This window comes from Bufo bufo, chromosome 3 (genome assembly GCF_905171765.1).
Source record: "Bufo bufo chromosome 3, aBufBuf1.1, whole genome shotgun sequence".
Taxonomy (NCBI): domain Eukaryota; kingdom Metazoa; phylum Chordata; class Amphibia; order Anura; family Bufonidae; genus Bufo; species Bufo bufo.
Window position 1 is genome coordinate 217,672,837 of NC_053391.1, and position 26,577 is coordinate 217,699,413.

Consider the following 26,577-nt stretch of genomic DNA (forward strand, 5'->3'; position numbering starts at 1 on the left):
CAGACTGATTCTCTGCTGACATGAAGCCAGATTCTCTGTTATGGGACCTCTCTCCTCTGCCTGGGTGCCTGGGCCTAAATATCTGACAATGGACTGTTCCAGTGTTGGGTGACGTGAAGCCTGATTCTCTGCTATGACATGCAGACTGATTCTCTGCTGACATGAAGCCAGATTCTCTGTTACGGGACCTCTCTCCTCTGCCTGGGTGCCTGGGCCTAAATATATGACAATGGACTGTTACAGTGGTGGGTGACGTGAAGCCTGATTCTCTGCTATGACATGCAGACTGATTCTCTGCTGACATGAAGCCAGATTCTCTGTTACGGGACCTTTCTCCTCTGCCTGGGTGCCTGGGCCTAAATATCTGACAATGGACTGTTCCAGTGTTGGGTGACGTAAAGCCTGATTCTCTGCTATGACATGCAGACTGATTCTCTGCTGACATGAAGCCATATTCTCTGTTACGGGACCTCTCTCCTCTGCCTGGGTGCCGGGGCCTAAATATATGACAATGGACTGTTACAGTGGTGGGTGACGTGAAGCCAGATTCTCTGCTATGGCATGAAGACTGATTCTCTGCTGACGTGAAGCCAGATTCTCTGCTATGGGACCTCTCTCCAATTGATATTGGTTTATTTTTATATATTTTATTTTTATTTTAATTCATTTCCCTATCCACATTTGTTTGCAGGGGATTTACCTACATGTTGCTGCCTTTTGCAGCCCTCTAGCTCTTCCCTGGGCTGTTTTACAGCCTTTTTAGTGCCAAAAAGTTCGGGTCCCCATTGACTTCAATGTGGTTCGGGTTCGGGACGAAGTTCGGGTCGGGTTCGGATCCCGAACCCGAACATTTCCGGGAAGTTCGGCTGAACTTCTCGAACCCGAACATCCAGGTGTTCGCTCAACTCTACTGATAATTTTAAATGTCAGTTCAGTGTAGTGTTTTATTTATAGTAAATAATAAATGTTACGTTTTAGTTTAAACTATCACACGTGTCAACCAAGAGACAACTATTGGTCCTAGTGACCACTTGAAAATAATAATCTTACAAACCTCAGCTCCGTCTCCTACACTGACATTGCTGGAGAGAGTGGTTCTTACTTGACAACATCGATTTTGGTAGAGGCAGCATATCCTGTCCGAGATGATCCATCTTTGAAGAACCTGAAACCAACTACAAGAAACTCAGTCTGGATTATTAATTGCATTCCCCTTATATTCTGTTGATGCAAATACTCTGGTAACCCATCCTTCCACCTGATTGTTTTCCCTTTAAAATGCTGCTGAGGAGGGACGTTTCCTACCTGGAGATAGACTTAAAGTAAACATACGCTTACAGTGAGTTTGTTAAAGTGTTTTGTCACTACATGTGCTATCAATAAATGTAAAGAAGGACTCTTGATGCGTTGGAGAATCTCAGTGTTTGGTTTAAATACAATTTGTCAGAACTATTGGGTATAAATAAAGTCCATAAGTATAAGGCCTATATAAGATGTATCGACATGAGCCTAAAAGACAACCATTTTGTCTTATTTTAAAAGGGTGCAGGGTGAGTTCAGGATTTTAACTCAGAATTACTAACCTAAGATTAACAATCTGTACCAAAGTGCTTACCCAAGTCTGTTTTTGTGAGAAGGAGACGTCCCAAGGTCTGATGAAAAGTAATTGCCTAGATAAGACAATGTATTAGACATGTGCTGAGTCTTGATGATTTTCAGTGTATAGAAAGACTCTAATCTTTCTTTGGGGTTTTTATATTAAGTGAGTGGAGTCTGATTTTTATATCATCAATTTAAATACGTGTGCTATATATATAAGAGTGTGGTCCTTATAGATATATTCAGTTTTAAGGTTAGAAATGAGGTACAGATTCCTCTGTCATTTTTAGAATTTCTCTCAGTATAAAACACAAGTTAATTTTTCTTTCCTTGAGGTTCTCTTGAATGGAGAAATGTGGACACAGGTGATCATAAACAAACCCTGTCTTTTCCCAAGACAATGACTTGAGTATGGTCATGTGTATCTTGATTTAATTAGGTCTGGTCAAAAGATTAAGGGATATGCGATGTATTTGACCAGATACAAAAGCCATTGTCTATTCAAGATCTCCTCAAGGTTTTGAAATCTTAGTTAAAATTTATCGCCAGTAAATGAATAAGAGAATATATAAAAAATATAAATAAATGCAGATTTTTGTATGGAGTACTAGTGCCATCTAGTGTTAGGGTAGCATAAAGATCTAGGGTGTATTTTCCCTAGAGGGAGGTTCTATTAATTATAAAGTGAGGTCACAAGTTAATGATAAAACTTGGCCAAGCCCTTTCTAAGATAGGATAAAAAGATGGTCTGGGCTGACAGAAAGGATCTATCTCTGGATCTCTCTCTCTAACTATCATCAAGGGACGATCATCAGGAAACCATCAAAAGGGAGAAGACCAGATCCAGCCCTGACCACCTTTTCAGTCATTGGAGGCAGCCATCTTAGAACCATTGAAACTGATTTCTGCTAGCTGACATTTTGGTATAGTATAACCTTACCTATATTTTATAGGATAATTAATTAATATAATACATATCTAAATATATTCAATTAACCATACCTTGCGTATAGTATCTGTTTTGGAATAAGATTGGGGTGTACCTGCAGCATCATCCTGAAAATTAATCCAATACAGGGAGATTGAAAATATACTGGTGAAAACACGGTATTATCTCCAAGGAATTGAATTCAGTTCTAGACCGGTACGGTTGATGATATATATATAAATATATGTATAGATAAAAGATAAACCAGATTTGGGTTTAATCGGACATTTGTCGGCTGAGATAAATCAAGTATTAAATTGATTTAAAATATAATTGAGGGGTATCAGTATAAGAAGGCATAATTGTGTAGATATATATTCTCAATTATTCTTGACTTTCTCACTATTTTGCATATCATTGATTGTATTTTATTATCCCCAATTTTATTATATATTATTTTGCACTATAAATTGTATTAATAAATTACATATATATTTTGTCTGTAACTGGGTTTTGTCTTCAATTCAACGCAGATCACGAGCTTGTTTTAGCTTGATATTTATGATAATAAATTATAATCTCCTTCATTATAGATTTTAATTTATTCACATAAATAATATAGACTGTCAATCGGAGACAGCATAAATATTCAGACATAATCTGGAGGTCCCACCGAGATCTGCTTGTAATAGAAACAAAATTTTGGGGTGCAAAATATATATTTGATAAAGTTATTGTGGTACTTGTAGTGCAACAAGTAAAAATATGTCTGAGAACAACAGTGAGGCTGCTGCTGCAGTAGTAAAGACTGATATGCATGATAGAAAGATTCAAGAATTAATTGAATATATTGTGATGTGTCATATGCATGACAGGTTGGATATTAAGAGAGAGTTAAAGGATTGGAGGGTTGAATTGGAAAAGAGAGCTGTAGAATATGCAGATGATGTCTGGTCTGATAAATCCCGGTTTGCTGATTATCTCTGTCACATTTCCCAAGCTAAACATAAGAAAGATAAGGATTCATTAATCCTTCAATCTTGGCCTGAATTTGTATATTTAGTTGTTGAAATAGCAAAGCAATTAGAAAAAGCAAAATATAAAAATGTTGAACAGGCATATGAAATTGATAAATTTCAAAAAGACCTATCTGAAATGGAAAGTAAGGCGGCCACGGTTTCTGGTGAATTAGCACAATGGTCTGCTAAATTATCAGAATATAATGACAGAGACAATCAACAGCAAGAGGTAATAAGAACTCTGGAATGGAAATTAAGTCAAGCTACTAATGAACTGTCTAAATGTCAATTGTCTATGGTGGATCTAGATGAGGAATGTAAAACGTTGTATCAAGACAATAGAAATTTACAAACAGAGTTAGATAACAGGGATCTTGACCCTTTACAATTCAGACAGCCTAAGGATTCTAATAGAGTGAAGGTAAAATATTCCAGGGGGGAATCAGATGCAGAAAGTAAATATTACAACCCCTTTAATGGAGAAGAGCTAATGTCTCTGAGAGAACATTCTCTTCCTAAATTAAAACCGATTTCACCTCCTAGGTCCTCTAAAAGTTCAGTACAGAGATCTTCTCAACCCATGATAGACACTACTAAAGTGATCAAGTTTCTCAAGGAAACTGTAGGTCAATTTGCTAAAAAGGATCACCCTCCATAATAAGTCATTTGGAAATATATGAGGAGGCCATGAAAACCTTACATTTAGAACAGGACATACAGAAACTTGAATTTATTACCTGGGTATTCGAACCAAAACACCGGTATTTCTTTAATTCCCTTAGAGATATGGGTAGGGATTCTTAGTGAGATGTGGTCGCAGAAATAAAAACTGAATTTGGTCCCTATAAGTCCGCTACTGCTGCAAGGAGGGCCTTATTTACCCTGAAATGTAGACCTAATCAAAGTCCCAGGGAATTTTTGTCAGTCCTCAAAAATGCCTATAGTTTGTCCGAAAAAGATCCCAATTTTGAAGGTAGTGAATTCATCCAGTTATTTTATGAAGCTTTGCCCAAAAAAATAAAGTTTATTTTGGCCAGGGATTACCATCCCAGAAAGACTCTGGATTGGTTACTCACTGAGAGTACAACTCTGTATGCTGCAATACAAAATTGTGATGAGTCTCCTGATAGAAAATTTAAAAGAGCGAGTGAGGAAATAGCAGAAACTCACATAAAAAGAGATCAGGGAAAATTTGAGAGCCCTAAAAGGAGTTATGCTGAAGTGTTGAAAATTCCTAGACTTTCCCAGCCAAATAAAATTCAGCCTAGGTCAGATGGGAATAAGGGTCCAAATGTTGCTGAAAAGAACCCAAACCACCAGAAGGAGTTTAGAAATAGACGGTTCCCTCCTTTTCAACTATATCAAAATAATTATTATAGGGGATATCAACGTAGGCCAGAAAGGGCTCAAAGTGGTTCTGAGTCAGACGGTTCTGGGAGGTCACAATCATATCGGTCCCAAAATCAATCTCCCAAAGATTATGGGAGAAAGAGAAGTAGCCTATATGATCGAATGGATCAAATCCAAAATCAGTTTAGTATGTTGATGCAGCGGATGGAGGAATTGTCCAAAACCATCACTGCTAACCCTAAAAATCCTTTTTTAGGGGTAACCCCTCCTGTAGAGAGTCCTCCCCAAATATAAAGAGGGAGAAGCAGGTAAGTATGACAAATGTTGCAGAGGTTGATGACTTGAATGTGTGTAAAGTGGAGCAATCTAACATAATTGTCTTTCCCTTTAAAAGGAATTTAACCCTTACAAAGCCACATGGCAAGGGGGAGGGGAAACCTGTTTGTTCTGTCTTACAGCACACAAAGTCTTCAGCTGCACAGATGAAGGTATACGATCCTGCTAATAAAAGGAAGGAGGAGGAGTCGAGGACAAGTATAAATGCCAAGCAGGAAAACAATTTCAATAATCATTCCAAATATCTTTGTTCCATACAGGAAATAGAAAATAGATATTATATGAAAGTTGAATTATTTGATATTTTCTCACCAATAATGCCCTCAAGGTTTTAGGTAAAGCTTGGCTGGATTGTAAAGTAGAAAACAAAGTAATTAGCCATCCTACATTGATCGTGGATATGCCCATTGATAGATTAATTATTGGCATCGATTTCCTGAAAAGATTAAGCCCAGTTATTGATTTTGTTAATAAGGTGATATGGTCTCAAGGGAGGATGCCCATCAATTATGAACAATCACAATCCTATCACAATACGCGTAACTGCCATGTGATAGAGGAAAGGCCGGATTCCATTGAGGTACATTTCCGAAATAGCCCCTGATGTCTCTTTCCTGCAAACCACTCCAAATTCCACTATAGGTGAACAGGAAGATAACACCATATGTGTGTCTCCTGAATGAGTAAAAGATGTCTGTTTGGAAGGGGATGTTCTTACAATCCACCTACACCCAGAAACTACTGACCCTACTGAGTTTAATGGTCACGAACAATTCCTAGTGGGAATGGAAAAGGTGGATGATGAGATGTTCTTCCCAGTACAGGTGAATGACTAAGAGGGCTAAATTAGATTTGCGCCATGAAAATAGTTATATTAGTAGGGATCTACTAAATCAAGTGGCCCATTCTAAAGTGATTCGATATCCAAATCCACAGGATAATTGGATACATGACTTGGATAATGATTATGATAATCATAATATAATTGCAAAATGTATATTAACCATTTCTATTGCAGGAAAATCGGCTACTCATTTATTCCTGGTGCTTGATGAACCCAGATATCCCATGTACATTGGCAACGATATTTTACATCGTTTTGCTATCCATGTGGATATAGTGAATTCCACATTGTGGACAAGATTAAAAGGGAATCCTGATGGTTTTATGGATGAACTTGAAGCACACAAGTCATCCCAGACACTGCCTTATGCAGTCAGTGTATTAGTACCACGAGATATAATAATTCCTCCAGGTACTAGTAATTTCCTGTTACCCATTCAGGTATCAAAAGGCCAAAAATTTAAGAATTGTGATGCATTGATATGCCTATCAAACAGAATGCAACAATTAGGTATTTCAGTAAATCATACCCCTATGGTGACTTTACAAACCTTTAAAACCCAAATAATTGTGAATAATGGTATGCCGAATGAAGTCCATTTGTCTAAAGACACTATCATTGGTATGATATTAGATTCAGATTATTATACGTTTGGGTTTCAGAATATAATTATTGGCCTAATACCTGAATCGTATCTAACAGAAGAACAATTGGTTGAACAAACATTTTATTCTTCTCCTGAAGGATTGTTCACCATTATTTCAGTATATCCTTTTAATCTTGAAGAAGGTACCTGCAAGGTAGAGGAATCTTCCCTTACCTTTGATCATACAATCAATGAGCAGGAAGCCCAGGAATATCATGAGTTTGCTGAAAAAGCAGGTAAGTCAAATCATGACCTCACTGACAGGTTGGAGGAAACCTATAAATAGGTCAACCAGAAGTTTTCCCAGGGTTTATGGAAATGGTCCAGCAACAAATCTCATTAGCTGATGGATGCTCCAATGACCCAGAGCGACAACAACTAAAGGAAGTTCTCTTAGAATTCAAGGATATCTTTGCTAAAGATTCCTTTGATTGTGGTCTGACTGACATACACATTGCCAGGATTCAGACTGATCCTGAGGCACCTCCCGTTTATATCAAGCAATATCGTCTTCCACTAGCTTGTTACGACTCGCTAGCGGAAATAATTCGTAATCTCAAAGAGAGAGGTATTATAAGACCAGTGCACAGTTCTTATAATAATCCTATTCTTGGAATTCTTAAACCGAATGGTCAATGGCGTTTATGTGCTGATCTTCGTCAGCTAAATAAACGTGTATATATGTCTGGCTGGCCCGAAATTAGACATGTACTGAATCAGTTGAAAGAGGCAGGTGTGAAAATTTCTTTACAGAAAGCCCAGTGGTGTCGAACCAAGGTAAATTTCCTTGGACATGAGGTTACCTGTGAAGGCCTGAATCCCCAGAAGAAAAAGGTGGAGGCTGTGATGAAATCTAAAACGCCCCCCAATATCAGTGAACTAAGGTCATTCCTGGGAATGATGAATTACTCTCGTAAATTCATTGATAACTATGCTGAGATTAGTAAACCGTTGCTGATAGGTGTAAAGAAAGGTGTACCCTGGACATGGGGGGAGGATCAGGAACAAGCTATGTCTGAGCTTAAAAGGAGACTCACCCAAGCCCCATGTCTAGCTTATCCAGAGGGGGGTAAACCCTTTTATCTGGAAACTGGTTTTACGAATCTTAGTATTAGTGCTGTCCTATGCCAAAAACAGGATAAATTGCATAAAGTTATAGCTTATGCAAGTAAATCCCTGTCACCAGTAGAAATAAAGTTTAGCGACTGTGAAAAAGCTTTACTAGCCACAGTCTGGGCACTTCAAAACTTTAGAAGTTTTGTACAGGGTGAGAAAATCATTGTGGAAACGGCCCATCAACCCCTACAATATCTACAGAGTGATAAAATTAGGGATGGTAACTTGTCTAACAGCAGGATCACTGCTTGGACCTTGTCTTTACAAGGATGGCCATTGGAGGTTCGATACAAGCAAAATAAAAAGTGTCCAGTAGCCCAAGGACTTGCTGAACTGCATGATTGCGTCGCTCATTCTCATATAGAAGAGCTGATAGATGATTTTCTAGAGGAACAAAAATCTTCCCCTTACAAAGTGTATGACGAAGACTATTGCTCTCTACTCCCCTGTGCGTACATAGATGGTTGTGCTTACCACACCACTATAGAGAACGAAAGAAAACTAGTGGCAGGAATTGGCATTACTTGGATAAATGAGTGCCCGAGTATTTCAATAGGTTACAGTATTGGTGCTAAGAGTAGCCAGGTAGCCGAATTAGCAGCTGTCTACCAAACTGTTAAAATTGCTATAGAGCACCATATAAAGGAATTCGTCATAGTTACTGATTCAAATTATGTGCGGAACAGTTTTGTAGAATACATGCCCACATGGAAGAGGAGTCACATGTTACGGTCCAATAACAAACCAGTGAAACACGCCAAGTTGTTTTGTACCATAGTTGAGCTGGTTCGACATAATGATCTAACCATTTATTGGAAAAAGACTAAAGGTCATTCCAAAACCCAAAATAAAGATAAAGAGGGTAATGACCAAGCTGATAAACTAGCCAAACAAGGAGCCATAAATGGGGATCATGTGAATATAGATCATTTACTAGAGATGATTCCCATTGACGCTATCACTAGACAACAGGCTAAAGCCCAAACTGAAAATAGTGTAGTTCAATAGAGCCAAGAATCTTCTAGTGAGGATCTGATCAAAAGCCAGAAGGAAGATCTTATATTGGGAATCTTCTATAAGCATATTGAGGATCCTAATAATAATCCCATATCGGAGGATAATTATACCCAAAAAGAAGACCTCCGATTACTTATGAAATCCAAATCCCAATTTAGTATTCAGGATGGGTTATTAATGAGAACCTCTAAAAATGGTATTCAGCAGTGGGTAGTTCCTACTACATTTAGAGGTTTAATGGTACAGCATGCCCATGATGCCCCTACAGCTGGTCATCGTGGAGAAAAGATTACATATGAGTCACTACGTGATTATGCCTACTGGCCTCATATGTTAAAGGATGTCCAGAGTTATTGTCAAGGTTGTTTAGTATGTGCGCAATTTCAACCTCAAGGTCCTAAACATCGTGCTCCACTTCAGAAGAAAGGTTTTTCATTACCCTGGTCTCGATTTTATTGGTCCTGTTACCCGGTCACTCCGAGGGAATAAATACATGTTAACCGTCACTTGTGTGTTTACAAAATGGGTAGATTGTCTACCGGCCCGTAATAACAGAGCCGAGACCTGCGCATTTTTTTTGATTAACCATGTATTTTCCAGATTTAGGTTACCGTTAAGGATTGATTCAGACCGTGGATCACACTTTGTAAGTGAGGTAATGGTGAAGATGTGGAAGATGTTGGGTGTGAAGAGAAAATTACACATTGCTTATCGTCCAGCATCTAGCGGATCTGTTGAGCGCTATAACCAGTCTATTGTCAACATCCTTAAGAAATATGTTAAGGAGTCGGGTAAAGACTGGGATATAAGGTTACCATTAGTACTCATGGCCATTAGAGCTACTCCAAGCACGGCTACCCAGATGTCACCTTTTGAGCTGATGACGGGGAGAAGAATGGTACTTCCTCAACATCTGTTGTATCGCACGTCAGATCATAACCTGATCAATGCAGCCACGACACATCAGTATGTGGAGGACCTTCGTAAGTATCTTCAACACGCGTTTGCTTTCGCGCAGAAGAACCTTGAGAAAGCCGCCGTAAGTAACAAAACTTATTATGACTTGAAAACTACCAAAAAGGAATATGAGGTAGGAGATAGAGTGTATCTCTATAACTTTGCCCGGGATCGGGTAAAAAGAAAATTTCTCCCATCATGGAAAGGTCCATATGATGTAATTGATAAAATATCACCTGTAGTTTATAAGGTGAAAATTAATACCAAAGATGGTTTCATCGCGAAATGGGTCCATGTAAATCAATTACGAGTATGTCATCCGAGATTACAACTGAGAATCATAGAAGATGATGCTGAATAGGAGAATAAATAAGGATTGCATTAATCTGATTTCTCTCAGTTCACAGATGTTCCGATTGTGGTATTTTCATACAAAGCATTTTTCATAGCTACGCTAGGGAAACTGTATATCTCAAAAGATCAAAGAATATGTATTCATACTTTCATTTTTTTTTTATAGAAAAAGGACGGGCGGAACCAGACGTGATTCCTGGCAATGATGATGACAACCAAGATACAGATATCGTGCGGATGGTGTTGATTCGAGAGGTCCAATTGAAGACGGAACTAATCATCAACCCGAATCTACAGCCGTGTTTCAGATGTCCCAAGATTGGGAATGATGGCAAAGAAGATTTTACTTCAAGAATCTTTGCGAAATTGGATCCAGGGACATTCATTGGATGAAGAAACCGGATATCACCATTTTAGCTTGGGAAAGGAACCAAATTGGTACATTATGCATGGGAACAAAGTCACAGCAATAATGGCATGATTGGTGCCGAGTTTTGCATTTTCTTACATGCTAAAACCATTGGACACAGGATCTCTGTGACAATATACTTTTCCAGGATTGACTTTATGATGCGATGGATAAAATATCGATAAACATGAAAATTCTTCCAACCTTCTCCCAGTTAGATCTTAAGGGGATCCTTGACTAACGTGGGAAGAAGGGGGGGGGGGGGATTTGTCAGAACTATTGGGTATAAATAAAGTCCATAAGTATAAGGCCTATATAAGATGTATCGACATGAGCCTAAAAGACAACCATTTTGTCTTATTTTAAAAGGGTGCAGGGTGAGTTCAGGATTTTAACTCAGAATTACTAACCTAAGATTAACAATCTGTACCAAAGTGTTTACCCAAGTCTGTTTTTGTGAGAAGGAGACGTCCCAAGGTCTGATGAAAAGTAATTGCCTAGATAAGACAATGTATTAGACATGTGCTGAGTCTTGATGATTTTCAGTGTATAGAAAGACTCTAATCTTTCTTTGTGGTTTTTATATTAAGCAATGTATGAGTGGAGTCTGATTTTTATATCATCAATTTAAATACGTGTGCTATATATATACATAAGAGTGTGGTCCTTATAGATATATTCAGTTTTAAGGTTAGAAATGAGGTACAGATTCCTCTGTCATTTTTAGAATTTCTATCAGTATAAAACACAAGTTAATTATTTCTTTCCTTGAGGTTCTCTTGAATGGAGAAATGTGGACACAGGTGATCATAAACAAACCCTGTCTTTTCCCAAGACAATGACTTGAGTATGGTCATGTGTATCTTGATTTAATTAGGTCTGGTCAAAAGATTAAGGGATATGTGAGGTGTTTGACCAGATACAAAAGCCATTGTCTATTCAAGATCTCCTCAAGGTTTTGTCTGAAACCTTAGTTAAAATTTATCGCTAGTAAATGAATAAGAGAATATATAAAAAATTTAAATAAATGCAGATTTTTGTATGGAGTACTAGTGCCATCTAGTGTTAGGGTAACATAAAGATCTAGGGTGTATTTTCCCTAGAGGGAGGTTCTATTAATTATAAAGTGAGGTCACAAGTTAATGATAAAACTTGGCCAAGCCCTTTCTAAGATAGGATAAAAAGATGGTCTGGGCTGACAGAAAGGATCTATCTCTGGATCTCTCTCTCTAACTATCATCAAGGGACGATCATCAGGAAACCATCAAAAGGGAGAAGACCAGATCCAGCCCTGACCACCTTTTCAGTCATTGGAGGCAGCCATCTTAGAACCATTGAAACTGATTTCTGCTAGCTGACATTTTGGTATAGTATAACCTTACCTATATTTTATAGGATAATTAATTAATATAATACATATCTAAATATATTCAATTAACCATACCTTGCGTATAGTATCTGTTTTGGAATAAGATTGGGGTGTACCTGCAGCATCATCCTGAAAAGTAATCCAATACAGGGAGATTGAAAATATACTGGTGAAAACACGGTATTATCTCCAAGGAATTGAATTCAGTTCTAGACCGGTACGGTTGATGATATATATATAAATATATGTATAGATAAAAGATAAACCAGATTTGGGTTTAATCGGACATTTGTCGGCTGAGATAAATCAAGTATTAAATTGATTTAAAATATAATTGAGGGGTATCAGTATAAGAAGGCATAATTGTGTAGATATATATTCTCAATTATTCTTGACTTTCTCACTATTTTGCATATCATTGATTGTATTTTATTATCCCCAATTTTATTATATATTATTTTGCACTATAAATTGTATTAATAAATTACATATATATTTTGTCTGTAACTGGGTTTTGTCTTCAATTCAACGCAGATCACGAGCTTGTTTTAGCTTGATATTTATGATAATAAATTATAATCTCCTTCATTATAGATTTTAATTTATTCACATAAATAATATAGACTGTCAATCGGAGACAGCATAAATATTCCGACATAATCGATTGTTTAAACATCTTGTTCTGCAGTTGTTATTAGGAACGTTCTTCCTACCTATAGGATCATGTATCAGTAGATGGGATGTAATGGAAGTCCACTCATTACAATGTCTCAACTTTGCCCCTTCCCTTTACATAACTCGTCCACACCCGTAGGGGTCTGGTGAAATGTACCATGTTTCCTCAGTCAATTCTGCTTTGGTGTATAACAGTGCACTGGTCCTAATCAGATGTCCTAAAACGAAGATGGAGAATACTTTGTTATCTTCGTTTTGAGGAATATGACGAATACATTCGTCATATTCGCTAATTCTACCAAGCCAACCATAGTAAACCAGGTCCAAGTTGAAATAGCAATGCGATTAATTCAAGTTATAATAATCGAATTTCGATTTCAACTTAGCACTGCTATATTCCACTAGAATTAACGAATATGGAATATAGCAGTGCTAAGTTGAAATCGAAATTCGATTATTATAACTTGAATTAATCGAATTGCGATTTCAACGTAATTCTCAAATCCGACAGTACATTCTAGTATGGAGACGTTCGCATGGTGATGGGGATGCTCCATGAGCACGGAAGTCGTCAGAAGCAGCAACGGGCACTGACTGGAGCAGCCAGGAAGCCAGGAATCCTAAGGACAGGTAAGAACTACTTTTGGGAAGTGGGAAAGAAAAAAATATAACAATAAAAAAAAAAAAGGATATTCGAAATATCGAATTTATAGCACTATATTTGAAATATTCACGAATTAGCAAAGTGCCGATATTCGCTAAAAAAAATTCGATATTTGAATATTCGCGCTCAACACTATATACAAGTACAATGTGTTATTTTTTACTTTAAAGGCCAGTGGATTGGTATAAAGGTGAATTGGCTCTTTTTTTGTACGTATATATAGGCTACCTTCTATATACATGGTTTGTATTTTGACTACAGGAAGGGTTTGTATGAGAGATATTCATTTAGGCCATTTGGTGTTACCGTCTTTATTCTATAGATCCATCTTGTTTCTGCCCTCAGGATCATTTTGTCCCAGTCTCCTCCCCTCCTCTGTTTTGGGACATGTTGGATACCTATAAATTTAAGGCAGGTGGTGTTTCCACCATGGCAGAGATTAATATGCCGTGCCACTGATGTGTCCTTTTTATTTTGGATATCATTATAGTGGTCTCTAATACGTCGCCTGAATTCTCTTTTTGTTTTGCCTACATAGTCAAGGGGGCAGGAGCATTGTGCCAGGTACACTACTCCCGTAGTTAAACAATTCACATAGTCACGGATGGCATATTCTCTGCCTGTGTGTGAGCTTGTGAATGTCTTAGTTTTCAGTATCTGGCTACACGCCACACATCTACCACACTTAAAGGTACCAGTAGGCTTCCTTGACAGCCAATTACCAGGGTTGGTGGGTGGCTGGAAGTGGCTGTTAACCAGTCTATCTTTGAGGCTTCTTCCCTTCCTGTATGCTATTAAGGGATATGGTCCTATTATGTCCTCCAGGTCAGGATCTGTTTTAAGTATGTCCCAATATTTTGATAGCACCTGTCTAACCTCTTGATGGGCATTGTCAAAGGTCCTTATGATACGAGCAGTGTTTGAGGGCATAATAGAGTCCTTCCTTTTTTTTCTTTGGTATGAGGAGCATGTCTCTATTCTCCGAACATGCTGCCTCGTAGGCTACTCGCAGTATTCCATCAGGGTATCCTCTTTCCCTGAATCTGTACCTTAGATCCCTTGCTTCACTTTTAAATTTTTTCATGCTGGAGCAATTACGCCGGAGTCTAAGGTACTGACCCTTGGGTATACCCTTTCGTAGGGCATAGGGATGGGCGCTCTCCCAGCGGAGCAGGCTGTTGGTAGCTGTCTTTTTGCGGTAAACGGAGGTGATTATATTATTAGGGCCTCTTTCTATTAGCACATCTAGAAATGGTAGTGAGTCATGATTATGTTCAGATGTGAACCTAAGACCCAGAGCATTGTCATTAATCATCTCCATAAATTCCGCGAAAGAGTCTGCAGTTCCTCTCCACAGTACAAAGATATCATCTATAAACCTCAGCCACAGAACTATCATGTCTTGCCACTTGTCCATCCTCTCTGAGCCTATGTCGTTGGCTTCCCACCAGCCCAGGAGCAGATTTGCGTATGATGGCGCACAGGAACTGCCCATCGCGGTGCCCCTGAGCTGGTGGTAGTAGCGGTCATCGAAGACAAAATAGTTCTTGGTGAGGCTGAAGTTCAATAGGTCGAGTATGAATTGATTATGTCGAGACCGTCTTTTGTCCCTCATGGATAGGTAGCTTTCAACTGCCTTGAGGCCTAGGTCGTGTTTAATCGAACTATATAGGGCCTCAACGTCTATGGACACAAACATTGTTTGATCGTCCATACATACGCCACTGAGCCTCAGTAGAAGATCGGATGTATCGCGTATGTAGGACGGTAGTGTCTCCACAAAAGGTCTTATGATTTTATCAATGTAGACGCCTATGTTCTGCCCTAGGCTACCTACCCCTGACACAATCGGGCGCCCTTTCAGGGGTATAGTACCCTTGTGAATATTTGGTGTAGAGTAGAAGGTGGCCGTGACCGGATATTTTGGGAGAAGGAAGTCCAGTTCTGTCTGGTCAATTACTTTGTCCCTCAGTCCCTTATTCACAATTTGCCTAAGTTCTGAGAGGAATGTAGGGCCAGGATCTTGCAGTAGGATTTCATATGATTCCCTATCTTTAAGGATATCTAGGCACATGTTTTTATATAGATCCTGATCCATTATGACTAGGTTTCCTCCCTTGTCTGATGGTTTAATTATTAGATTCCGGTCCTTTCTAAATTCATTAGGGCTTGGTGCTCTTCCTTATTCATGTTTGATATTCCCCTGACCGTATTGATTAGTTCGAGGTCCCTGGATACTAGTTTATGGAATATGGACACACTTAAGTCTGGTAGAGGTGGTGGCATCTGGGTACTTTTTAGTTTTAACTCAGTGAAGGGACCCTCCGCTCTATCTCTCTCACCTTCCTCCATCAGATCTACAAGAGTGCGTGTGGCCTCCAGTTCCCTGGGGTTCATATTCAGCTCTTCATATTCATTACGGTCCTGAAGGCGGAAATGTTTATGCCAGAGCAATTTGCGTGTAAATAGGGCTAGATCTTTGTTTCACTCAAATGTATCATATTTAACTGTAGGGACAAATGACAGCCCCTTACTGAGGAGGGATATATCACTTGGGGACAACTTATACGAGGAAAGGTTGATAATTTTCATTTTGCAAGGCGGATTGGTCTGTCCTATATACCCCCCTGCACTTTGTTTCTTAATTGATAAGGCATCTGTGTGGGGGCCTGGGCCAAAAAAGTAGAGGATCCAGCTGATGATGAGGGGGTAGGTGTAGGTCCTGCGGTATTGCATGTTGGATAGCCCTCGCCGTAGGTATTCCTGTTTGCTGTTCTAGGTCTCCCCCTACCTCCTTTCCCTCTGTATCTCTGTCCCCTACCTCCTCTTGTCCTGTCCTGTTCACTTTCTGACCCCTCTGCTTCTGAGGATGAGATTTCACTGAATGTCTCTTTCTGTTGTGTCTTGTTTAGGAAGAGGTATGCTCTATTTTCTTTAAATTCTGTAGAGTCTCGTACGTATTGCTGGTGTTTACGTTCCCTGAAGGTGTAGTGAAACCTCTCAATGGTATTTTGTAGATACTCCTCTTTAGTTGAAAATTTAGCCTCGTCCTTGAATTTAAGCGCCTGTTCCCTCAGGTTATCCACCTTTTTCTGTTTGCAGTCAAGGTTCAGTTTCTCTTCCTCTAGGAGCAGGCGAATAAATCTATGAGAACTGGCTGTGGCTTCCTCCTCCCACTTCTTAATCAGATTTGTATTCCTCAATCTATCTGCAGGGGCCAGATTAATTCTAAGGCCTTTCGGTACAATCTTTTTTTGAGTGTAAAATAGACGAACGCCACTAGGTCTTTCTATTTAGACCCTACCCCCCTTCCCTAAATAGCACAGGAGTTTACTTTACTCCATTGTCTCATTAATTTTAATAATAGAAATAAAAGTTAAATCTTAACTTTAATACAACAAGGCACACTCGGTACACAAAATACAAAATTTTAGGATAAATTCAATTCGCCTCGAAGCCTAATTTCCCCGTGCTTTGTGTTAACGAATAGTGTTGAGCGCGAATATTCGGATTACGAATATTTATCTCGAATATCGTAACTTTGAGAATTCGCGAATATTTTGAATACAGTGCTATACAGAATATTCGCTATATCGAATATTTGTAATTTTTTAACATCTGAAAACATGATTCCTTCCTACTTCTTGCTTGTGGGCCAATGAGTCATTGGCCCACAAGCAACTTAAAGGGAATCTGTCACCTATTTTGAGCATATAAAACTGTTAACATAGCAATGTGCAATAAAGTACCTTCATTCCAGCATGTGTCTTCTTTCTTTTATTCAACTTTTCATTTAGATGAAAAAGCGATTTTTCTGATATGCTAATTAAGCCTCAAGGTTCCCAGAGGGGCGTTATTCCTCTCCTCTAGTGCCTAGTAACGCCCCCCTGCAGTGCCCAGCCCGCCTTTCTTCCAAGCCCAGCACGCCTCCTAAAAATAAATTTACTCCCAAATCCTTGCCGAACGGCGCCGCCCCCTCCACTACGTCATGTAATTTATTCACCCCACCATCCTTGCGTCCTCCTTTCTTGGCCTCCGAAATCCTGCGCAGCCGCAGTATCGCTGCCTGCCTGCGCCTGTACGATACTCCGGCTCCTGATGGCAACAGCCTCAATAGTGTCACTGGGCATGCGCCGAGCCCAGTGACGTAATCAGTGACTTTCTCTTTTTTTAAAATCTGTACAATTGTTCCACTTCGGCATACTTCTACAAAATATTCGCAAAATATCACAAATTCGAATATGACCCCTGCCGCTCATCACTATTAACGAGTCGATTTAATCTGAAATAGTGTAAAAAACAAAAAAATTCATACTTACCTCCTCCATTTGCTCGCGATGGGCCTCCAGCCATCATGTTGATTGAAGATCTCGGCTGAAATCCCATGCGTGGTGACATACGACGTCACCACGCCGGCCGGCATGATGACGTCATCTCGCGCAGAGCGAGATTTCGCACCAGATCTTCAAGCAAGATGGCGGCTGCTGGCCCGTTGAGATTTTTTTTTTTTTATGTTCATTTTACTGTTTTTACACTCAGATGCCCCAATCATGTATGCATGAGGCATCTGAGGGATACAATGACGGGGGCGGTGCTATCACAGCTCCCTGTCATTGCACCCGCTGCTTACAAAAAAATTTGCTTTGTGATGAAGTAATTTGTCACGATGCAAATTTTTTGTAAACTTCGGCGACTCAGCCGAATCAAACTTTTCAGTAATTTGCTCATGTCTAGTTATTACATGTATGATATGTGAAAAATAGTATGTGGGTTCCACAGTAAGGAAGAGGATTTCTGAACATGTTGGTGATACTGTATGTCAAAACCATCCCTTAGGAATATATCTTCAGTGTCCTAGCATTTTTTGAAGTGTCATCCAGGTTTAAAAGTATAAGGGCTCGTTCACACAAACGTTTTGTCACGAGGGTATCAAGAGCCACGTCTGACTCCGTTATACCCGGGGTCAGGAAGTCGCAGCGGGTGGCTGCGCGCTCTATATCTAAAGATCACGGTGTTTCTTAATGATTGTTTTCTGTGTTTGCCTTGCTATCCTTTTTGTCTCTCTCAGAGATCCGTAGCTTCTCCTCCTCAGCTGTTTCTTGTCTGCCACTCCCTACCTCCTTATATTCTCCCCTCACACTTCTCTAGTTGCCAGTTATAGAGCTTCCTGCCTGGACATCTATACTGACCCACTGGAGTGGTTAATCCTGGTTGTCGTTCCTGTGTGCTACCCTCCGGATCCCTGTTTGGCTTATTGTTGTCTCCTGTTGTCGCCCACCTGGGAATATATGTTGAGTCTGTGTTGTCTGTCCTCCCCTTGGTGTTTTCCCTTAGAGTTAGTGGTGCGGACTAGTGTTCCCATCGCCCTGTTCACTACCTAGGGCTCAGCTCAGGGAAAGCCAGGGCTTTAGGCACGTGATCGGCGTACGGGTGAGGAACCCGTCTAGGGACGTCAGGGCAGCCAGGTGCCAGCCGCCAGGTGAGTCAGGGGTCACCATCTTCCCTCTCACTTGGGCAGGGCCTTCCTCGTTCCCTCCCTTTGTGTCACGTATGTGATAGCCACGCCGACCGTGATATTATAACTGGCCCTTACTTTTTGAGAAAAAAAATAAAAAATAAATTTTTTTTTTAATTTTTTGTTTGTTGTTTTTTTTTTCTCTCTCTACTTAGAATCCAATATGGATCCTATTGATGCCTTGGCAGAACAGCTTCAAAGCCTGTCTTTGGAGGTGGCAGGATTGAAGGCGTCTGTTCTCCAACAACAGCAGCAAATGCAGCAGACCGCACCCCCAGCGGTTGCCATGGGTAACCAGGTTGTCACTGAACCCAAGGTTGCTCTTCCCGACAGATTTTCTGGGGGAAGGGACAAATTTGCGACGTTCCGTGAGGCCTGCAAATTATATTTTAAGTTGCGCCCTTACTCCTCAGGTCATGAAGAACAGCGGGTAAGGATTGTCATTTCCCTGCTTCAGGGGGATCCGCAATCCTGGGCGTTCTCGTTACCCCCTGGTTCTCAGGTTCTTCGGTCAGTGGAGGGATTTTTTGGGGCTTTGGGTCTCATATATGATGACCCTGACCGAGTCGCCCTGGCTGAGTCGAAGTTACGGAGACTCCTACAGGGAGATCGGTCAGCAGAGGAATATTGCTCTGAGTTCCGTAGGTGGGCTACGGATACTCAGTGGAACGACCCGGCTCTCAGGAGTCAGTTCTGCTCTGGGTTATCTGAAAGGGTTAAGGATGCACTGGCGCTGTATGAGACCCCCCTTTCCCTTGATGCTGTTATGTCCCTCTCTATCAGAATAGATAGACGTCTTAGGGAGAGATCGAAAATTCCGGAGCAATTGGTTACCTCTCCCAAGCAACAGTCAGCCTGTACTGACTTAGATGAGCCTATGCAGCTAGGCGGAACTTCTCGTCAGGTCCGTCCTCCCGAGGTTCGCCGTAGGGGGGGGGGGCTTGTTTTTTCTGTGGGGGGGAGGGGTCATTTCATTAATGTCTGTCCCTCCTTTCTCAAAAACAAAAGACCGTCGGAAAACTACTAACCCCGGGCTGTGCGGAGGATGTCAGCCGGGGGGGTATACGTTTCCTCCATACGAACATCTCAATTTGTGTTACCAGCGGTCATTGTTTTTGGTGTTAAGACGGAGTCTATTTCTGTTTTTCTAGACAGTGGAGCAGGGGTAAACTTGATTGATGCCCATTTTGCCCGCACTATGGGTTTGTCTCTCTGTACGCTGCAGAGACCTATTCCCGTATTCGCTATAGATTCTGCTCCTCTGTCTCAGAGAAACCTCACCCACATTGTTCGTAATTTACACCTTCGGGTAGGGGACCACCATAATGAGTGTCTTTCATGTTACGTTCTGGAGGGCCTTCCCTCTCCGGTGGTATTGGTCTTCCCTGGTTGTAGCGCACAATCCAGTGGTGGATTGGCAGGCCAGGAGATATTGGAGTGGAGTGAGCATTGCAGAGAGAATTGCTTAAATAACAATTGCTTAATCGCCTCCATAGCTTCCCTACCTACATTTATTTCGGACTTTGAGGACGTTTTTTCTGAAAAGGGGTGTCAGAAACTACCACCTCATCGTCCTTATGATTGCCCGGTTAACCTGATTCCCGGGGCAAAATTACCCAAGTCCAGGTTGTATAATCTTTCGGGTCCCGAGAGACAAGCCATGAAAGATTATATCTCAGAGAGTCTGGCTAAGGGACACATCAGACCCTCTTCTTCACCCGTGGCTGCAGGGTTTTTCTTTGTTAAAAAGAAAGATGGGGGCCTGCGTCCTTGCTTAGATTTCCGTGAGTTAAACCAGATAACCATCCGTGACCCATACCCTCTTCCTCTCATTCCTGACCTTTTTAATCAGATTGCGGGTGCTAAGTGGTTCTCCAAACTTGATCTTAGGGGGGCCTACAATCTGATTCGTATCAGGGAAGGGGATGAGTGGAAGACAGCTTTTAACACCCCTGAGGGGCATTATGAAAATCTAGTTATGCCTTTCAGTCTGACCAATGCCCCTGCTGTCTTCCAACATTTTGTTAATGATATTTTTAGTCATCTCATCGGCAGGTTTGTAGTCATATACCTAGATGATATCTTAATTTATTCGGCTGATCTGAAAACACATGAGGTGCATGTCAGGCAAGTACTGCAGGTCCTACGGACGAATAAATTATATGCGAAAATTGAAAAATGTGTCTTCGCTGTTCAGGAATTACAGTTCCTGGGATATCTATTATCTGCTTCAGGTTTCCGCATGGATCCTGGGAAGGTCCAGGCAATTTTAGATTGGGATCTTCCTGAGAACCTTAAAGCCCTACAACGGTTTTTGGGTTTCGCTAATTTTTATAGAAAGTTCATTAAAAATTATTCAGTGATCGTTAAACCCCTTACCGACATGACTAGGAAGGGGACGGATTTTTCCAAATGGTCTGACGCCACTAAAGATGCATTTTCCTCTCTAAAGGAGAGGTTTACCTCGGCACCTGTTCTAATTCAACCTGATGTCTCCCAGCCTTTTATTGTCGAGGTAGATGCGTCAGAGGTGGGAGTGGGAGCTGTATTGTCTCAGGGTCCGTCTCCTGGCAAATGGCGTCCTTGCGCTTTCTTTTCCAAAAAATTATCTTCTGCGGAGAAGAATTATGATATTGGAAATAGGGAACTGTTGGCGATTAAACTGGCGCTTGAAGAGTGGCGTCACTTCTTAGAGGGAGCAATCCACCCCGTCACCGTGATTACGGATCACAAGAACCTTCTGTACCTAGAATCGGCTAAGCGTCTCACCCCTAGACAAGCTAGGTGGTCGCTATTCTTACCAGATTTAACTTTGTAATCACCTATCGTCCTGGGGCAAAAAAATACCAAGGCAGACGCATTATCTCGTAGTTTCCCTGGAGGGGGTAATGTTTGTGATCCGGTACCTATTTTACAAAGAGGAGTGGTTGTCTCTGCTGTACACTCTGTTCTAGAGGGAAAGGTGTTAGAGGCTCAGGGGGACGCCCCGGCCTCTTGCCCCTCAGAGAAATTGTTTGTACCGTTAAACCTGCGTCTTGAATTATTAAAAGAACATCATAATTCGGCACTTGCTGGACACCCGGGTAGTAAAGCAAACCTTGGAGCTTTTATCTCGTCGTTTTTGGTGGCCAAGGTTGCGTCAGGATGTAATGGATTTCGTGTCTACTTGTTCTACTTGTGCACGCGCGAAAGTCTCTCATACACGTCCAGCAGGGTCTTTATTGCCACTTTTCATCCCCAATAGGCCATGGACACATCTGTCAATGGATTTCATCACTGACTTACCGTTGTCGGCGGGTAAAACAGTTATCTTGGTAGTAGTAGACAGGTTTAGCAAAATGGTACACTTTATTGCGCTACCCGCACTTCCTAATGCTAAAACTCTCGCTCAGGTGTTTATCAGTGAAATCGTGAAGCTTCACGGGGTCCCTTCCGATGTGGTTTCGGATCGGGGAACCCAGTTTATTTCTAAGTTTTGGAAAGCTTTTTGTTCCCGTTTGGGGGTTCACTTGTCCTTTTCCTCAGCTTTCCATCCTCAGTCGAATGGACAGACTGAGCGTACCAACCAAAACCTAGAAACATATTTAAGGTGTTTTGTGTCTGAAAACCAAGAGTTGTGGTCATCATATTTACCGTTAGCTGAGTTTGCCATAAATAATCATTATCAGGAGTCCACTGGCAAGTCACCATTCCTTGGTGCATACGGTTTTCATCCCCAATTTTGTACTTTCAAAGAGGGGGGTTTTCTGGGGTTCCCGAAGAGGAAAGGTTTTCTTCATCTCTTTCATCGGTATGGCAGAAGGTGCAAGTTAACTTGAAAAAGATGAGTGGTAAATATAAATGCATGGCCGATAAGAAACGGTCGCCAGGTCCGGACCTAGGAGTGAATGACTATGTGTGGTTGTCTACTAGGAATATTAAGTTGAAGGTTCCTTCTTGGAAACTGGGTCCTAGGTTCATTGGTCCCTATAAAATAGTAGCCGTCATTAACCCTGTGGCTTTTCGCCTGGAGCTACCTCAGACTTTTAAGATCCATAACGTCTTCCATAAATCGTTACTCAAGAAGTATGTTCCACCTCTAGAACCATCGCCGCTGCCACCTCCTCCTGTTATTGTGGATGGTAATCTGGAGTTTCAAATAGCCAGATCTGTTGATTCTCGTCGGGTCCGCCGCTCTCCTCAGTATCTGGTGCATTGGAGGGGTTACGGTCCCGAGGAAAGAATGTGGGTTCCAGCGTCAGAGGTAAACGCCAACAGGTTAATTCAGACTTTCCATGCCTCTCATCCGGAGAGACCTGGTCCTGAGTGTCCGGAGGCCCCTCGTGAAAGGGGGGGTACTGTCACGAGGGTATCAAGAGCCACGTCTGACTCCGTTATACCCGGGGTCAGGAAGTCGCAGCGGGTGGCTGCGCGCTCTATATCTAAAGATCACGATGTTTTTTAATGATTGTTTTCTGTGTTTGCCTTGCTATCCTTTTTGTCTCTCTCAGGGATCCGTAGCTTCTCCTCCTCAGCTGTTTCTTGTCTGCCACTCCCTACCTCCTTATATTCTCCTCTCACACTTCTCTAGTTGCCAGTTATAGAGCTTCCTGCCTGGACATCTATACTGACCCACTGGAGTGGTTAATCCTGGTTGTCGTTCCTGTGTGCTACCCTCCGGATCCCTGTTTGGCTTATTGTTGTCTCCTGTTGTCGCCCACCTGGGAATATATGTTGAGTCTGTGTTGTCTGTCCTCCCCTTGGTGTTTTCCCTTAGAGTTAGTGGTGCGGACTAGTGTTCCCATCGCCCTGTTCACTACCTAGGGCTCAGCTCAGGGAAAGCCAGGGCTTTAGGCACGTGATCGGCGTACGGGTGAGGAACCCGTCTAGGGACGTCAGGGCAGCCAGGTGCCAGCCGCCAGGTGAGTCAGGGGTCACCATCTTCCCTCTAACTTGGGCAGGGCCTTCCTCGTTCCCCCCCTCTGTGTCTCCCATCTTTTTAAGACGTGACCAATATAGAATCGTTTTATCGAGAAGCAGTGCTGGATTTCTCTTATCACTAATTAGACCACGCCTGTAATGATTTGTATACATTTACATATCTGCCTGAGACTTAGGGCTCATTCAGACGGCCGTATGCTGTCCGCAAAAATACTGAATGCTATCCGTTTTTTTGCGGATCCGCAAAAAAACGGATCTGCAAAAAAACGGATAGCATTCAGTATTTTTGCGGACCCATAGACTTCAATGGGGCCATGTCCTGATTTTCACGGACAAGTATAGGACATGTTTCATTTTTTTTGCGGATCCGCAAAAAAACGGATAGCATTCAGTATTTTTGCGGACAGCATACGGCCGTCTGAATGAGCCCTTACCCTAAGTTCACACCTGAGCGTTTTACAGCGCGTTCCTACGCGCTGTAAAACGCTCAACAAGAAGAAACCAATGCTTCCCTATGGGAATGGTTCTCACCTCGGCGTTTTACAGCGCGTACGATCGCGCTGTAAAACGCCCGACGCTCAAACAAGTTCTTGAGCTTCTTTGGGGCGTTTTGTTGCGCGTTCCCGTACATAGACTTTCGGGAACGCGCGACAATGAGTGTTCGCTTGTCTCTGTATGCGCGATTGTAAACGCCCGTACAATCGCGCATACAGAGCGCTCCTTTCAGAACGCTCAGGTGTGAAACCAGGGTTAGGCCTCATGCACACGACTGTTCCATTATTGCGCTCCGCAAACCGCAGATCCGCAAAAAACGGAAGCCGCCGTGTGCCTTCCACAATTTGCGGAACAGAACGGACGGCCCATTATAGAAATGCCTATTCTTGTCCGCCAAACGGACATGTTAGATTTTTTTTGCGGGGCTACGGAACAGAGCAACGGATGCGGACAGCACACGGAGTGCTGTCCGCATCTTTTGCGGCCCCATTGAAGTGAATGGGTCCGCATCCGAGCCGCAAAAACTGCGGCTCGGATGCGGACAAATAAAAACGGTCGTGTGCATGAGGCCTTATCTGCATGCCAAGTTTTCCAGCAATCCAACATTTCTGGGTGTGTTATATTTTGTCAATTAGTACAGTTTTGACAATACATGGGAACAGTGAATAAAAAATTCTGGACTTGGATAAAATGAATGTAGGGATGTTAATAAAAAAAATAAGTTATTACATTAGATTGATATAAAGATTTATTTAAAAAAAGAATTTCCATTTATAAAATGTAATAAATATGTGCAATCTTCAGTTGTTATTCTTAATATATATACACTGGGTGCAGAATTATTAGGCAAATTAGTATTTTGACCACATCATCCTCTTTATGCATGTTGTCTTACTCCAAGCTGTATAGGCTCGAAAGCCTACTACCAATTAAGCATATTAGGTGATGTGCATCTCTGTAATGAGAAGGGGTGTGGTCTAATGACATCAACACCCTATATTAGGTGTGCATAATTATTAGGCAACTTCCTTTCCTTTGGCAAAATGGGTCAAAAGAAGGACTTGACAGGCTCAGAAAAGTCAAAAATAGTGAGATATCTTGCAGAGGGATGCAGCACTCTTAAAATTGCAAAGCTTCTGAAGCGTGATCATCGAACAATCAAGCGTTTCATTCAAAATAGTCAACAGGGTCGCAAGAAGCGTGTGGAAAAACCAAGGCGCAAAATAACTGCCCATGAACTGAGAAAAGTCAAGCGTGCAGCTGCCAAGATGCCACTTGCCACCAGTTTGGCCATATTTCAGAGCTGCAACATCACTGGAGTGCCCAAAAGCACAAGGTATGCAATACTCAGAGACATGGCCAAGGTAAGAAAGGCTGAAAGACGACCACCACTGAACAAGACACACAAGCTGAAACGTCAAGACTGGGCCAAGAAATATCTCAAGACTTTTATGGACTGATGAAATGAGAGTGAGTCTTGATGGGCCAGATGGATGGGCCCGTGGCTGGATTGGTAAAGGGCAGAGAGCTCCAGTCCGACTCAGACGCCAGCAAGGTGGAGGTGGAGTACTGGTTTGGGCTGGTATCATCAAAGATGAGCTTGTGGGGCCTTTTCGGGTTGAGGATGGAGTCAAGCTCAACTCCCAGTCCTACTGCCAGTTTCTGGAAGACACCTTCTTCAAGCAGTGGTACAGGAAGAAGTCTGCATCCTTCAAGAAAAACATGATTTTCATGCAGGACAATGCTCCATCACACGCGTCCAAGTACTCCACAGCGTGGCTGGCAAGAAAGGGTATAAAAGAAGAAAATCTAATGACATGGCCTCCTTGTTCACCTGATCTGAACCCCATTGAGAACCTGTGGTCCATCATCAAATGTGAGATTTACAAGGAGGGAAAACAATACACCTCTCTGAACAGTGTCTGGGAGGCTGTGGTTGCTGCTGCACGCAATGTTGATGGTGAACAGATCAAAACACTGACAGAATCCATGGATGGCAGGCTTTTGAGTGTCCTTGCAAAGAAAGGTGGCTATATTGGTCACTGATTTGTTTTTGTTTTGTTTTTGAATGTCAGAAATGTATATTTGTGAATGTTGAGATGTTATATTGGTTTCACTGGTAAAAATAAATAATTGAAATGGGTATATATTTGTTTTTTGTTAAGTTGCCTAATAATTATGCACAGTAATAGTCACCTGCACACACAGATATCCCCCTAAAATAGCTAAAACTAAAAAAAAACTAAAAACTACTTCCAAAAATATTTAGCTTTGATATTAATGAGTTTTTTTGGGTTCATTGAGAACATGGTTGTTGTTCAATAATAAAATTAATCCTCAAAAATACAACTTGCCTAATAATTC

At 41.4% G+C, this 26,577-nt stretch overlaps 1 long non-coding RNA gene across 1 annotated transcript; it reads right to left on the reverse strand.

The window, feature by feature from the left end:
• Positions 1–11,614: 11,614 nt before the first annotated feature.
• On the reverse strand, positions 11,615–26,131 carry LOC120993312. Its single transcript, XR_005777210.1, has 3 exons — positions 26,121–26,131; positions 17,885–17,890; positions 11,615–11,802 (listed from the first exon to the last, which is right to left on the reverse strand). It is a non-coding gene; the product is annotated as an uncharacterized LOC120993312 (long non-coding RNA).
• Between the last annotated feature and the right edge of the window lie 446 nt (positions 26,132–26,577).